Below are 12997 nucleotides of genomic sequence, written 5' to 3'. Positions count from 1 at the left end.
GCCGCGCCGTGCCGGAGGGGCGGCGGCGGGAGCGTGCCGGAGCTACCCGGAGCGGCGCTGGAGGCTCAGCGGGGACTGCCGCTGCGCCGGCGTGGGGAGGTGGGGGGGAACGGAAGCGGCGTCCCCTCGGGGTCAGGCGGCAGGGCAGGCTGCCTCCCGGGGCATGCCGGGAGCTTCACGGACTCGGCGGCCGGGCAGCAGCGTGGCTCTCGGGCGCGGCGTAGTCCTCGCGGCCCCCGGAGTCCAACCAGGTCAGACTCGGGAGCGTTGCCGGTTTCGCGTGGTTTTCCGCGGGCTTCCCACTGTGCCCGCTCCCCGACCAGCCGTGCGGACGCGCTTCCCGGGCGCATGCGCCGTGCTTCGCGTGGGGCAGCCTGGCGTTCGCTCGCCGGCGCAGGCGCCGTCCCCGGAGTTTTGTGATGTTGGGAAGCCCATGTCCTGGATAGCTGGGGTTGTGGCTTGCAAGTCTGTGACTCCCACCGAGTTCCCAACGAATTCAAAGGTAGAAATTGTGCATCAGCCCTCCTCGCCCCCTCCGAGCTGGTCTGTTCTCTGTGGTCACCATTAGTAGCCTCTGTTATAGATGCTCGTGACAAATTGGAGGAGCCAATTTGTAGTGAATAAAAAAGGTCGAATTTATTAGCGAGCTATAAAAGAGCAAAACAGCGCTGGGCGGCCGGGGAGGCAGTGCTCTGCCACAAGCTCGCAACTTTAGGTTATGGTTACATTCCTTATATACATTCCATGTATCTCTTTCTTGCAAGTCTCCGCCTTGTCCTGCTTCTTCTTTCTTCATTCGTGCAGGTCTGTCACTAGGCAGATTCGGTCTATCTTCTCAAGGACGAGTGTCTTTTGATATAGAATGTCCTTTGATGTAGAAAAGTGCAGTCTTGGTGGAGTCCATCCCGTTATCTGGTAAATTATAGTTGTTATTCTTTTCCCTCCTTAGCTAGTAAGTTATAGCCGTTGCCCTCTTCCTGTGACCTTTACGCACCAATTAAGCAAGTTTTGTTATTTACACAAGGCATCTGCTAACTCTCAATATGTCTCTTCTCCCTTCCTGATTTCATGAACAAAGTTAACTCGTTCATTACAATCCCCCCTTTTCTATTTTATCCTGATTTTGTTCATTAAATCGATCTAATACTTCTTTTGCCTGCCCGAGGATAGGAGTAATTCTTTCGTCCTTGATTTGTTTATATTGCTTTATAGCAGCATTAAATGTGCAGTTTCTAAGTGTCTTTTAACAATAGTGATTAATTCATTAAAAAATGCATGGTTTAAAAGTTAAGGTTAGCAGTGAGACTATTAGGGGTAATTGTGGAATCTTCCCATCTTGACAGAGTCCATTCGTATGGCTGATAGAGATTTTTCCCCTGTACCGAGTCCATTCATACCAAAACTAATAATTTTACATTTCTAAGGCCTAAAATTACATAAAGTAAAGACATTAGAGCTTGATCCCAATATCTAGGGAACAGTGGTGGTATCCATGGACCGTCATGGGTATTATTTTCCCAACTTAATTATCGTAAGGTGTCTCTTTTATACCCCAAGATCTTTGCCTTTTTATGTCTTTAATTTTTAAATCTTTTAGGTCATTGTGGAGTGAGGTTGGGTCAGTGGGAAACATTAGGGTGTTTTCAACTTGGTAGCACTTACTATATGGGTCTGTAGCTTTATATTTTAAGGCAGCTCGTCATCAACAGTCCCCACAGTAGTACATTTCTGCCTTCTCCGTCTACTCGGTTGCTTCGAGCAACGGGGTGTACTATCTTCTCAGCAGCAGATCTATTCTTCAGGGGAGCACTTGTTAGGTTGTTTGGCTTGTTTTATTTTGTAAGCGCTTCAATTTTTTTTTTTTACTTCTCACAAGTAGCAACTCACTCTCATGACTGTTTTCTACACTTTATGTCAGTTATTATTGTTACATTAGGGTAAGGTTCGTTGAATGATAACAATATCGTTTGGGATGTATTTCTTTTATAAATATTTCCTACCACTTAGTGGAATCCTTTTTAATTTTTCCTATTAAAACCCTTAGGCGTAAGGCTTTGTCAGTCAATTGTCTTTCCCGATCGTGTTACTCCTAAGAAACTCCTTTGGGGGAATACCCGTAATGGCAATGGCTCCACCACTTTCCCTGACACACTATACACTTATGTTATACAAATGGATAGCAGTTACAATCTAGATTTATACAGTTGATGATCACAGGTTTACTTATCGGTTCTTTTTTTTTTATCAGCATGTGGTTCCCAAGCTTAATTTTATGAACAGGAAATCCTAAGGGGAGTGTTTGCTCTATTATTCCTTTCTGGCAGTTGTTTCTCATGACTTTTGTTAAGGTAGTTATATAGGCATGGATAGATGCATCTTTAACCTTGGGGTGTTGGATTGGTAACAAATTTGTTTCAACAAGTTCTGGTCAGGTTTGTTGTTATCTCAACCCTTCGCGCCTCACGGTGTGTCAAAATGGACTGTCGTGGTTTAACCCCAGCCAGTAATTAAGTATTACGCAGCTGCTCACTCACTCCCCCTCCATCCAGTGGGATGGGGGAGAAAATCGGGAAAAAGAAGTAAAACTCATGGGTTGAGATAAGAACGGTTTAATAGAAGAGAAAAGAAGTAACTAATAATGATAATGATAACACCAATAAAATGATAACAGTAGTAATAAAAGGATTGGAATGCACAAATGATGCGCAGGGTAATTGCTCACTATCCGCCGACCGACACTTAGCCAGTCCTCGAGCGGCGATTCCCTGCCCCCCCACTTCCCAGTTCCTAAACTAGATGGGACGTTGCATGGCACAGAACACCTCATCGGCCAGTACGGGCCACCTGCCCCGGCCGGGTCCTATGTCAACCCCCCCGCGTTCCTCCAGCCCTCTTGCCGGCCAGGTATGAGAAGTTGAAAAATCCCCGACTACAGTCTAAACACCACCATAGTCTAAACACCACCGAGCAACAACTGAAAACATCAGTGCCATTAACATTCTTTGTATATTGAACTCAAAACACAGCACTGTATCAGCTACTAGGAAGACAGTTAACTCTATCCCAGTTGAAACCAGGATACTTCGGTAATTCAGTGAAATCAATTTGTATTCTCTCAAAAGGTCTATAAGCCGTTTTTCTCTTTCCTGTGGCTGCTTGTTGATTGATTTTTAAAATGTTATGAATGTTTACTAGGGTTCAGTATATTTCTGCATATTAGTATTTTATATGTCATATTCCATAAGTAACTAGTAGTCACTGTCTCACATTCATTATTGACAAGTTAAGTAGTTTTGTGTATATATAAATTTTCATTTGTCTTTCTTAAGTTAATAAATTTAATGAAATATTTTTAAAATATGTACTACAACAACTATCAAAGTATTTGAAAAAAGATGCTGTTATAAATACCTGTGAGACAACCTATAACAGCCATATGAATTGGTTTTTACCTTAATCGCTTATAGTCCTTTTCCAAATCAAGTAAGAAGCAAGTAACTAGTTTAAAACAGTTATACATTTTTAACAACTTGAAATGAGTATTACTTTTCAGATGGTTTAGTAAAGTCTTTGAATTTTGCCTATAAACACAATTAGGTATTAACACAGGACTGTATAGTGTTTATATTCTTATTAACCTGCCAACAGGAATAGTTTATTGGCAACCTTAAATATTCAGAGGCAAAACACAATTCCTTGTCACAGAAGTTTTGCACCAGAGTAACATATTTTACTCTTAGAACTATTATATAAAGAAAATTACTATGTTACTTCTGGTGATCTGAGTCCTCAGCGCTGTTTCCTGGGTCTCTCTATTTGACAAATTATTTTCTCTGATTCGGTAATCTAATTTCTCTTGATGTTCTCTCGTGTACTATTGTTAGCTCTTTTGGTTTTCTTAATGTTCTTAAAATTTTTCTTATTAATTTCTGATGTATAAGATTTCTCCCTTGAGTATTAATTAAACCTTTTTCTTTTCAAATTTTTCCAAAAGTGTGAACTACTCCATATGTATTTTTGTAATCTGTAAATATCCCTTTTTTTTTTTTTTTTTTTTTTTTTTAAATAATTCTAGGGACCTTTATAGGGCATACAGCTCACAAGCCTGAGCTGACTATGATGGGTTTATAGGTCCTGATTTTACAGGTTTTAGGTCGTTATTAATTATTGCCTCACTTTAGTCTGGGTCTCAATTACCTCTAAGCAGTTATGTTGTAATTTCTTTGATGGTTTTCCAAACAAAATGTGTTGGACTCTGAGCTGAGGTTACTCTCAGTTTTAAATTGGGGGAGTTAATTAATATTGTTTCATATTTTAGGATCCAGCTATCTGTTAGCCTTTTTTTTTTTTCTCCCCCTTTCTGTTGTAAACACTTCTGACATTATGTGGAGTATACACCTTTAAAGGGGTACTAAAGGTAATCTTTCTAACTTTTTCTGTTAATAACGCCGTAGTGACTAAAGCTTGGAGACAAGTAGGCCATTCTCTACTTACTGGATCAAGTAACTTAGAACAATACCTCACGGGTTTCTTAATTCCTGTCCAGTTTTGAGCAAGGACTATTTACACACACAAAAAAGTTCTCTTTTTTTTTTCTTTTTTTTTTTTTTTTAATCTGGGAGGCTTAATACAGGTGTCTGTATTAATGCCCTTTTTATTTTCTTTAATTTTTGATCATCTTTTGTAGACCATTTAAGTTGGTTATTAGTTAATTTCACCTTTTCACTGTAGTTTTTAAGCCATGGTTTACAATATTTTAGTAATCCCAATATTTGTCGAATTTCCTTTTTAGCTTGTGGGGGTTTTACAATTTCATAGTGTCGCCTCAGTAAGGCGTGGCGACCTGGTTCAGGAACGGCACGGCGACCACCCCAAGGTCGCTCGGTCCATCAGCTCGCAGACACCAATGTGGTAGATGGCAAATGGCGTTTATTGGTGAGTGACACGGCATTATATAGCTTGGGTTTACAATGTCACTTCCGTCTGCTTACATCATAAACTAAGTGCCATTGGCTATCAGGAGAGAGGCCCTGTCTTTCCGTACAGCGCGATGTCTTCTGGCCGCCTGGCCCTAACTGCCTACACATAGTCGTTTCTTGGGTTCCTTCTTTAGTTTCTCCTGTTATTAATAGATCATCCACATAATGTAATAACTTGACTTCTCTGGGTAGAAATGAAATCTTGTAAAATTTTCTCTAAAGTTTGTCCGAATAGATTTGGTGACTCTGTGAACCCTTGTGGTAGCACAGTCCATCTGAATTGTTGTCATCGATAGCGATACAGCAGTCGCACAGAAAGCCCCACTCTCTTTGGCTGTTTACAGAGTTGACTTTCATTACAGCCCCGCGGCGCGAGGAGAGGCGGCGGCCGCCGCCGGGGGTGGGGGGGGGCTGCCGCTGCCGCCGCTGCTGCTGCAACAAAGGACGTTGTCCGCTGCCACTGCAGCGCCGGCTCCACCGCGACCGCACGGAGCTGGACTCCTCTCCCTGACCCTGAACGCTCAAGTTCAATTTCAAAATCAAATCCCTTCTTAACAAACCGTATTCCGCCCCAGGGAGCCAGAGTAAATCACCAAGGACCTCAAGACGTTTCCCTTTTGCACCTACAATATTCATGGTGTTCCCAGCAAGGATGTAGTCGGAGGGCAGCCCCTGAACGGTGGATCCTTCGGCCTCTGCATCTACCAAAAACTCCACTCCCTCCCTCTGGGGACTCAACTTCAATTCCACTCGGGGCTCTGTAGATGTTTCAGTCCCCAATAAGCAGAGCCCCTGACCCCCCCATTCACCTCCAAACATCTGTTCATCCTACTGTTCCCTTCCACAACTCTGCTTCAAGTGTCCTCTCTTCTCACAACAATAGCATTCAACTCCTGCTTCTCTACTTTCCGGTCCAATCGGCTTTCCTCATCTCCACGTACGTACGCCCTCTGAGTCTCCCTCAACAACTCATCTAACCCTTTGTCCTGCCAGTCTTTTAACTTCTCTAATTTCTCTCTTATGTCCACTTACGATCCAGCCACAAACCGTGTCCTCAGCAGGGCTTGACCCACGGCTGCACCAGGGCCAACTCCAGAACACAACTGCAAACCTCTCTCCAATCTTTCCAACTAGTCAGTCAGAGCTTCATATCCCCTCTGACACTCACCGAAGGCTCCAGTTACATCCTGACCTCCGGGAACCGTTTCCCGCACTCCCCAAATCACCATGTCTCTCAAATCACTCACACTCTGTCTATCTCCTGCAACCTGACGGTTCCAACTTGGTTTCTGTAGGGGCTATTTCACATCTCCCTGGGGCCTATGTTGATGTCTTTGGTCCCAGTGTCTCATCCCTGATCTCCTAATCATATCCCTTTCTTCAGATGTGAAGAGTATTCTTAAGATAGCCTGAATTTCATCCCAGGTGTAAACACTAGGGTCTAAAAATTGAACTAGTCTTTCGGAGACCCTTAGAGGGTCCTCGAGTAAACTTCTCATTTCCTTCTTAAATTCTCGGACATCCCCAGATTTATGGGTACCGATACAAATCCTACTCCACCTTGATTTCCCCCCATGGCAGCTTCTCTTAGGGGCAAAAAATGTGTCGCTTTCTGGTCTCTCCGAGTCCTACTTCGATTTTTCATCCCTTCTGTTTTTACCGGGGCAGAAGGGGTTGGGTGAGTGGGTAATTGAGGATATATTCGGGGTGGGAATGGAGAGGGTGATGGATTTGGGGATGGCGGGGGATTCGGAGCCGGGACATATGGGGGTGGGGAGGGTTGGTTAGTTGGGGCCCACTGTTCGCGTGGGGGTCCCTTCGTCTTTTTCTTTTCGGTTAAGGCAAAAATATAATTTCTAGCCGAGGATATTATCCAGAGGCTGGCATATTCACTTTCTTCTAAACTAAAAGGTTCTTTTTGGTTCACATATACATTCAGAGCTTGACATATCCAATCCTCAGAAGACCTGAACACGGGCCAGAGTATATGAGGATTGCTGAGAGGTTTCCCACCCCAAATCTCAATACAATAATTAATAATTTTTTCCTTTAGACTTATCTTTTCTCTTTGGTGAACTGTCCCAATATCTTATCATCAGGCCTAAGGGACTATCAGGGGGTATGCCTGGTAACTTATCTTTCCTCCCCATCCCCATGGATCCAGGGGGCTTGCTTTTCCTCTGTCCCATCTTCCGAGGTGCCCTTATCCACACACATACTCACTTCCCCTTGGTCGTGACTCGCTCCCTCGCGGGCTACGAGAACTGCACTACTGGAGGGTCCGCACTCGCGTGATCTCAGAGAGACTTCTCACACAGTCGCACCTCGGGATAACCACCCCAACCAAACGGTTCACGGCTTATATACTCACCCACTCCTAGGGTCTTCGCTTGGTCTTCGTGCACAAAATTTAAGGGGTCCTGCAGGTTCTTTTGCTCAGTTATCGTAATTTAAAGGGGTTCGCGGGTCCAGGGTGTGGTGGCAGCACCTCCTCAAGACGGGGCTATCCGGGGATAGGGCGCCTCCCCGCTTGCGAAGGCCCGCACCAAAGAACCTGGATCCGAGTCACGGCACCAAATTTGTTATAGACGCTCGTGACAAATTGGAGGAGCCAATTTGTAGTGAATAAAAAAGGTCGAATTTATTGGCAAGCGATAAAAGAGCAAAACAGTGCTGGGCGGTCGGGGAGGCAGTGCTCCGCCACAAGCTCGCAACTTTAGGTTATAGTTACATTCCTTATATACATTCCATGTATCTCTTTCTTGCAAGTCTCCGCCTTGTCCTGCTTCTTCTTTCTTCATTCGTGCAGGTCTGTCACTAGGCAGATTCGGTCTGTCTTCTCAAGGACGAGTGTCTTTTGATATAGAATGTCCTTTGATGTAGAAAAGTGCAGTCTTGGTGGAGTCCATCCCGTTATCTGGTAAATTATAGTTGTTATTCTTTTCCCTCCTTAGCTAGTAAGTTATAGCCGTTGCCCTCTTCCTGTGACCTTTACGCACCAATTAAGCAAGTTTTGTTATTTACACAAGGCATCTGCTAACTCTCAATATGTCTCTTCTCCCTTCCCGATTTCATGAACAAAGTTAACTCGTTCATTACAACTTTACCAAGATGCTTTTATTTCTAAAACCCTTGGAAAAAAACCTCAAAACAAAGTGGAATTTTAAAACTTTTTTAATCCAAGGCAGACTTCAGGATTCTCATTCTTACAAAGTATTTTACAATTGTGTAACCTTGTAGACTGCACGGAGAATGAGGATCTTGCATGTGACATATTCAAAAGTTTCATTTTTGGTGTTCTACACACTTCTACTGATCTTATTTATTAGTTGCCCCTTTTAAAATTAAAGTAAAAATGAATGCTATGCAAGAAATACGTTGCAAGTAAATGTTAGGGTCTTACTACTGCTTGCTGTTGAGAGATTGTGGGCAGTGCAGAGAATTTGTGTTAAAAGTTATGGGCATTTGTCAAGATAGTTTTCCAGGTCTGAGGCGTGCTGAAATATCTCTTTCCTGTGATAGTGTGTTTAGTTTCATTGACTTTAGCGGAGTACACAGAATACATTGACTTAAACTAGCTGAGAATCTGATGATAAGGTTTTATACTCTACCTAACATAGTGTTGTGATGACTTGTCCTCTGAACTCAAAATTATGTTTGATGATCTTAACAGGAGGCTGGATCTTTGATCTGGAAATTATGCTGATAGTGACGTTACAGAATCCAGGCTTGTGACTTCACTGGTTTCTTGCAGCCCCTCAAGTTCATGGAGGACAATAATGACCCATTCTCTTTTGTTCTTGTGCTATAGTCAGCGATGGAAGTATGACATTGTCAGTTGTAAGAAGTGGCTTAACTGCTGTTGGAGTCTGCTTTTATGCCTGAAAAACCTGTTGATTTACATGGGTTTGCACAGCTTATGCTAATGATATGGCTGGAATGAGACAGGATCTTGTGTAGTCTGCAAGGGCTGTATATGGTCCTGGTTTATAGCTGGGTGGGAGGGATTGGTTCAAGTTACTTCTTATTTGAACTATTTAATATCTTAAATAGGAGTGAGCAGGGTAATTGGAACAGTTTCATTTTTATAAGTGTCCTGGGTTCAGCTGGGATAGAGTTAATTTTTACAGGAACCTGGGATGTGCGGGCATAGCTGGGGCAGCTGACCTGAACTGGCCAAGGAGCTATTCCATACCGTGTGCCATCATGCTCAGTATATAAATGGGGAGCGGGCGCGGGGGGTGCTCTCTGTTTTCGGTGGGGGAAGTGTCGGGTCCCAGGTGGTGAGCAGTTGCACTGTGCATCACTCTTTTTGTATACTTTTTCATTAGTGCCGCTGTTGTTGTTGTAATTTTTTCTTTGTGTTTGTCCCAGTAAACTGCCTTTATCTCAACCCTTGAGGTTCCAGTTTCTTTTTCTTTTCTCTCCTCCGTCTCCTCCCCATCCCACCGGAGGGGGGCGGAGGAGTGAGCTAGCGGCTGTGTGGTCCTTTGTTACCGGCTGGGCTGAAACCACGACAAAAAGGAAATTTATAAATCAGTTTTTATCCTGTGTTAGAATTAAGATGTGTATTTATTGGAGACAAGGAGTCTAGCCTGAACACTGATACACTTCCCTTTTGGGCACACTATTAGAACTTTTTAAAATTTTGAAATCATAACAGTCTGTCAGTTTATGCTTGTTGAGTCTGAGACATTACATGATGCCCTTTGAACAGGTTAATATTGCTAGTAATTGATACTTGGTTTGTAGACTATACCTTTTGTATGCTCTGAAATCACATATAAATAACTTCTGTTGTTTCCCTTTCATTTATAAAAGTTCTGTTCATCAACCCATATAAGCACATACCTAAATTCAGTGTTAAACTTCCTGAATTGCTCTAAACTATTGTGTTGCTGTAAACTGTTTTGGCTGATAAACCTAAGCGGCCAGCTTGGTATTCCTCCATGTATATGTGATTAAGATGCAATAGCTCAGAACAACTTACCAGGCAACTGCATGCTCCAGCTGCATAGGGGGCACAAAGCACCTGGCCCGTTCCTTGTGATCAGTGGGAAAGTACAGATTGTCCTGTGACCTTGGTCACTCTTGTCTAACATATTAGATACGAGTATTTTTATACTCCTCTCGCAGTGGGAGAAACACTGCTTGTGTCTGTGCAGTGTGTGAAAATCACTTTACCAAGATGCTTTTATTTCTAAAACCCTTGGAAAAAAACCTCAAAACAAAGTGGAATTTTTAAACTTTTTTAATCCAAGGCAGACTTCAGGATTCTCATTCTTACAAAGTATTTTACAATTGTGTAACCTTGTAGACTGCACGGAGAATGAGGATCTTGCATGTGACATATTCAAAAGTTTCATTTTTGGTGTTCTACACACTTCTACTGATCGCAGTGCCTTTGTTTCCTAATGACAACTGGCAACAGACAATGCGTATGTGTTTCGAGGCCCTGTGGAACAGAGAAGGTGGTTTGCCAGTGTTCTTACTGCTGTTGCAGACATTGTTTCAGTGGATTGAAAGTGGCACGTTCCAAGTACCTTTTCCTACCATTGCTGCGTATATTTTTTTTTTTTAATCCAGAAGAATGTTTCTGTACTTCCCTTCCCTATAGGTAGGTGCATGTTGATTTACATTGCATGCTATTGCAGTGTTCTTAGTCTACCAGTTACAGATTACTCCTTTCAGTTCTTGTGCATTTATGAATGTGTATCTACCTACTAAACTCACATTTATTCAGACATGATATGCAACTGCTACGGAAGTCAGCTATTGTGCTAGTTATGGTGTTTGCCCTGTCAGTTGTTTTACTGTCTAATAAGTACCTGATGACAGAGAAGGGGAGTGTCAGAAAATAGACAAGTCAGGCTTTATATTAGAGATGGTTTTCATAAGATTTAAGAGAACGCAGTTTTGGCATAAGGATTTACATACCGCTCCCGGTGTTCTGTTGGGCTAACGTTTTGCAAGAAGCTGAGGTGTTTAACTTTCAAAAGCTGTTTATGTAAATTGGCTTACCTATGAGTACTCTCCTTCAGCTGTGTGTAACGAAGAAATAAATGTGTGCATATCTAGACATGTGCATATGCAGATATAATTGTAAGTGCACAGCTGGGGATGATGCTTGTGTTTGAGGGTACAAATACGGAGAGGGACAGTAGTGGGGAAAGAAGAACCTTTAAAGATAGTCTAGCGTTGCTCTCATTCTAGAGGTGAATGATCAACTTTCTGTACCATTCTTGACAAATGCTTGCCTAATTTATTCTTAAACATTTCCTGTAATTATTACTACCGTTGCGAAGATTGCCACATACCCTAGGTTTTTCAGGTTGTAATTTAAGCCCCATGATTCCGTGTAACTGTGTGCAGTGGATGTACACAAAAGTTCTTCCTTATAGCTACCTTTTAGAGTTTAAACATTGTTATTTCTCTTCAGGTTAAGCGGCTTTCCAGGTTAAGCGGCTGTTTTTCAATTTATGCTTTGAAGTCAGACTCCTGTACATCGTTGAGCACCCTCTTGGACTTACTGTAGACCCTCACCAGTTATACTACACCCTTCTTGAAAAGCAGTACATCATCTGGAGGGTTCAGCAGCTAATCCATGCAAATGTAGCGCTGCAGAAGTAATGCTTGGATGTACTAACTCCAGTGTGATGTGTGACGAGGAGTCACTGGGCCTTCTGATTAGCAAGAAACGGTACATAAGAACTAGGTGACAGAAATAGGACACGAAGCTGGCATCCTGGTCTTCAAGCTTACAGTGCAGCTCCGTGGGCTTTGGCTGACTAAAGAAGAGCATGAGGCACAGGAGAGAACTGCTGCTGGATCTTAGTGAAAGATGGTAATTCATTTGGAGAGAGGTTTTCAAAGCCAGGAATTCAAGTCGGGTGCCCGATTCCAGATTGCCTGTGAAATCACTGTGTACTGCCCTCGCTTGTCTAACTTTGTGTTGTATATTGTCTAGCAGCTTTTCTTTCAAAGTTAACAAAGCTACACTTGTGTGATAGGTGATGGAATGATCTCATAATAATAGGCAAAATCCAAGTCACAGAAAATGCCAGCATTTGAAAGAGAGCCCTGATAAATTGCTAGTGCCTTATACCACTGCCACTTACCAGGCCTTCCATGTTAGAGCTGTCTTAATCATTGATGCTGTTTCCTCAGACTTGGAGCTGTAATATCTGCTTCTTGTTTCAGGGTATGTTATGAAGTTGCTGATGGCACTGCCTTAGCCCTTTGGCTAAGAAGAAGAGCAAATAATTTGTGGATTATCCGTATAAGCAGCAGCCAAAGAGCATTCTCTTCGAATCAATAGGGAAGAAAGCTGCTGCACCGGTTTGTCTGGGTTCCCTCATACCGAAGGTCTTTCTCACATTTATTGATCCTTTTACATTTTGCAATTTGTTCAGGGTCAGTTGATGACCGGAGCGAACTGTCATGTCTTTGAAAAGTGCTTGTAACTGTGAAAAGTGGTTTGTTGACTTCCTCATGTGATAAGTAGACATTGAAGAAATTGCATGTTGCTCATCTCTTAAGTCAGAGACAGGAATTGGATAGATACCGTGTTACTAGAAAATAAAATACAACTGGGCCCCTTGAGACAGCAATGTAGTGATGAAATCGTGTAATATTATCACAGAGACATAGTGACTGTTTTCTTAACTAACAAACAGATCCTAGGCGGAAATAATGTTTGTTCCAGGTAATTCTGGTCAGTCTCCTGAGGCAGTGGATCTACTTTGCAAATGAGAAAAAGTGGACCTAAATATTGAAACAGGAAGGGCTATTTTTCTTCCCCAGTTCAAAATGGGCACGGCAGAGCCTCTATAGTTTTCAAATTGGTAGCAGCTCCTTCGCCTGCTTGTTAGCAGACAGAGCAGAACCTGTACTTTCTCCTGTATGGCTCTTGAAAGGAACTTGGTTGAACTCCTTTGCTTGTTGGAAAAAAAAGTGGGATGTTGGATCAAGTGCAACTGTAGCAAATACTGACCTTCCTGAAACTATTTAGAGTTTTC

The 12997-nt window shown here is 42.7% G+C and overlaps 1 long non-coding RNA gene across 1 annotated transcript in view; it reads left to right on the top strand.

Moving 5' to 3' along the window:
- Positions 1–12443, top strand: part of LOC126048738 (uncharacterized) — a 28142-nt gene extending 15699 nt beyond the window's left edge. The window contains exons 2-3 of the long non-coding RNA XR_007508971.1: positions 11470–11823; positions 12180–12443. This is a non-coding gene — a long non-coding RNA (uncharacterized LOC126048738). The remainder of the gene's footprint in view (positions 1–11469; positions 11824–12179) is intronic.
- The last annotated feature ends 554 nt before the right edge of the window (positions 12444–12997 follow it).

This window comes from Accipiter gentilis, chromosome 20, assembly GCF_929443795.1.
Source record: "Accipiter gentilis chromosome 20, bAccGen1.1, whole genome shotgun sequence".
NCBI classification, from domain to species: domain Eukaryota; kingdom Metazoa; phylum Chordata; class Aves; order Accipitriformes; family Accipitridae; genus Astur; species Astur gentilis.
This window is presented reverse-complemented; position numbering and strand designations above follow the sequence as displayed.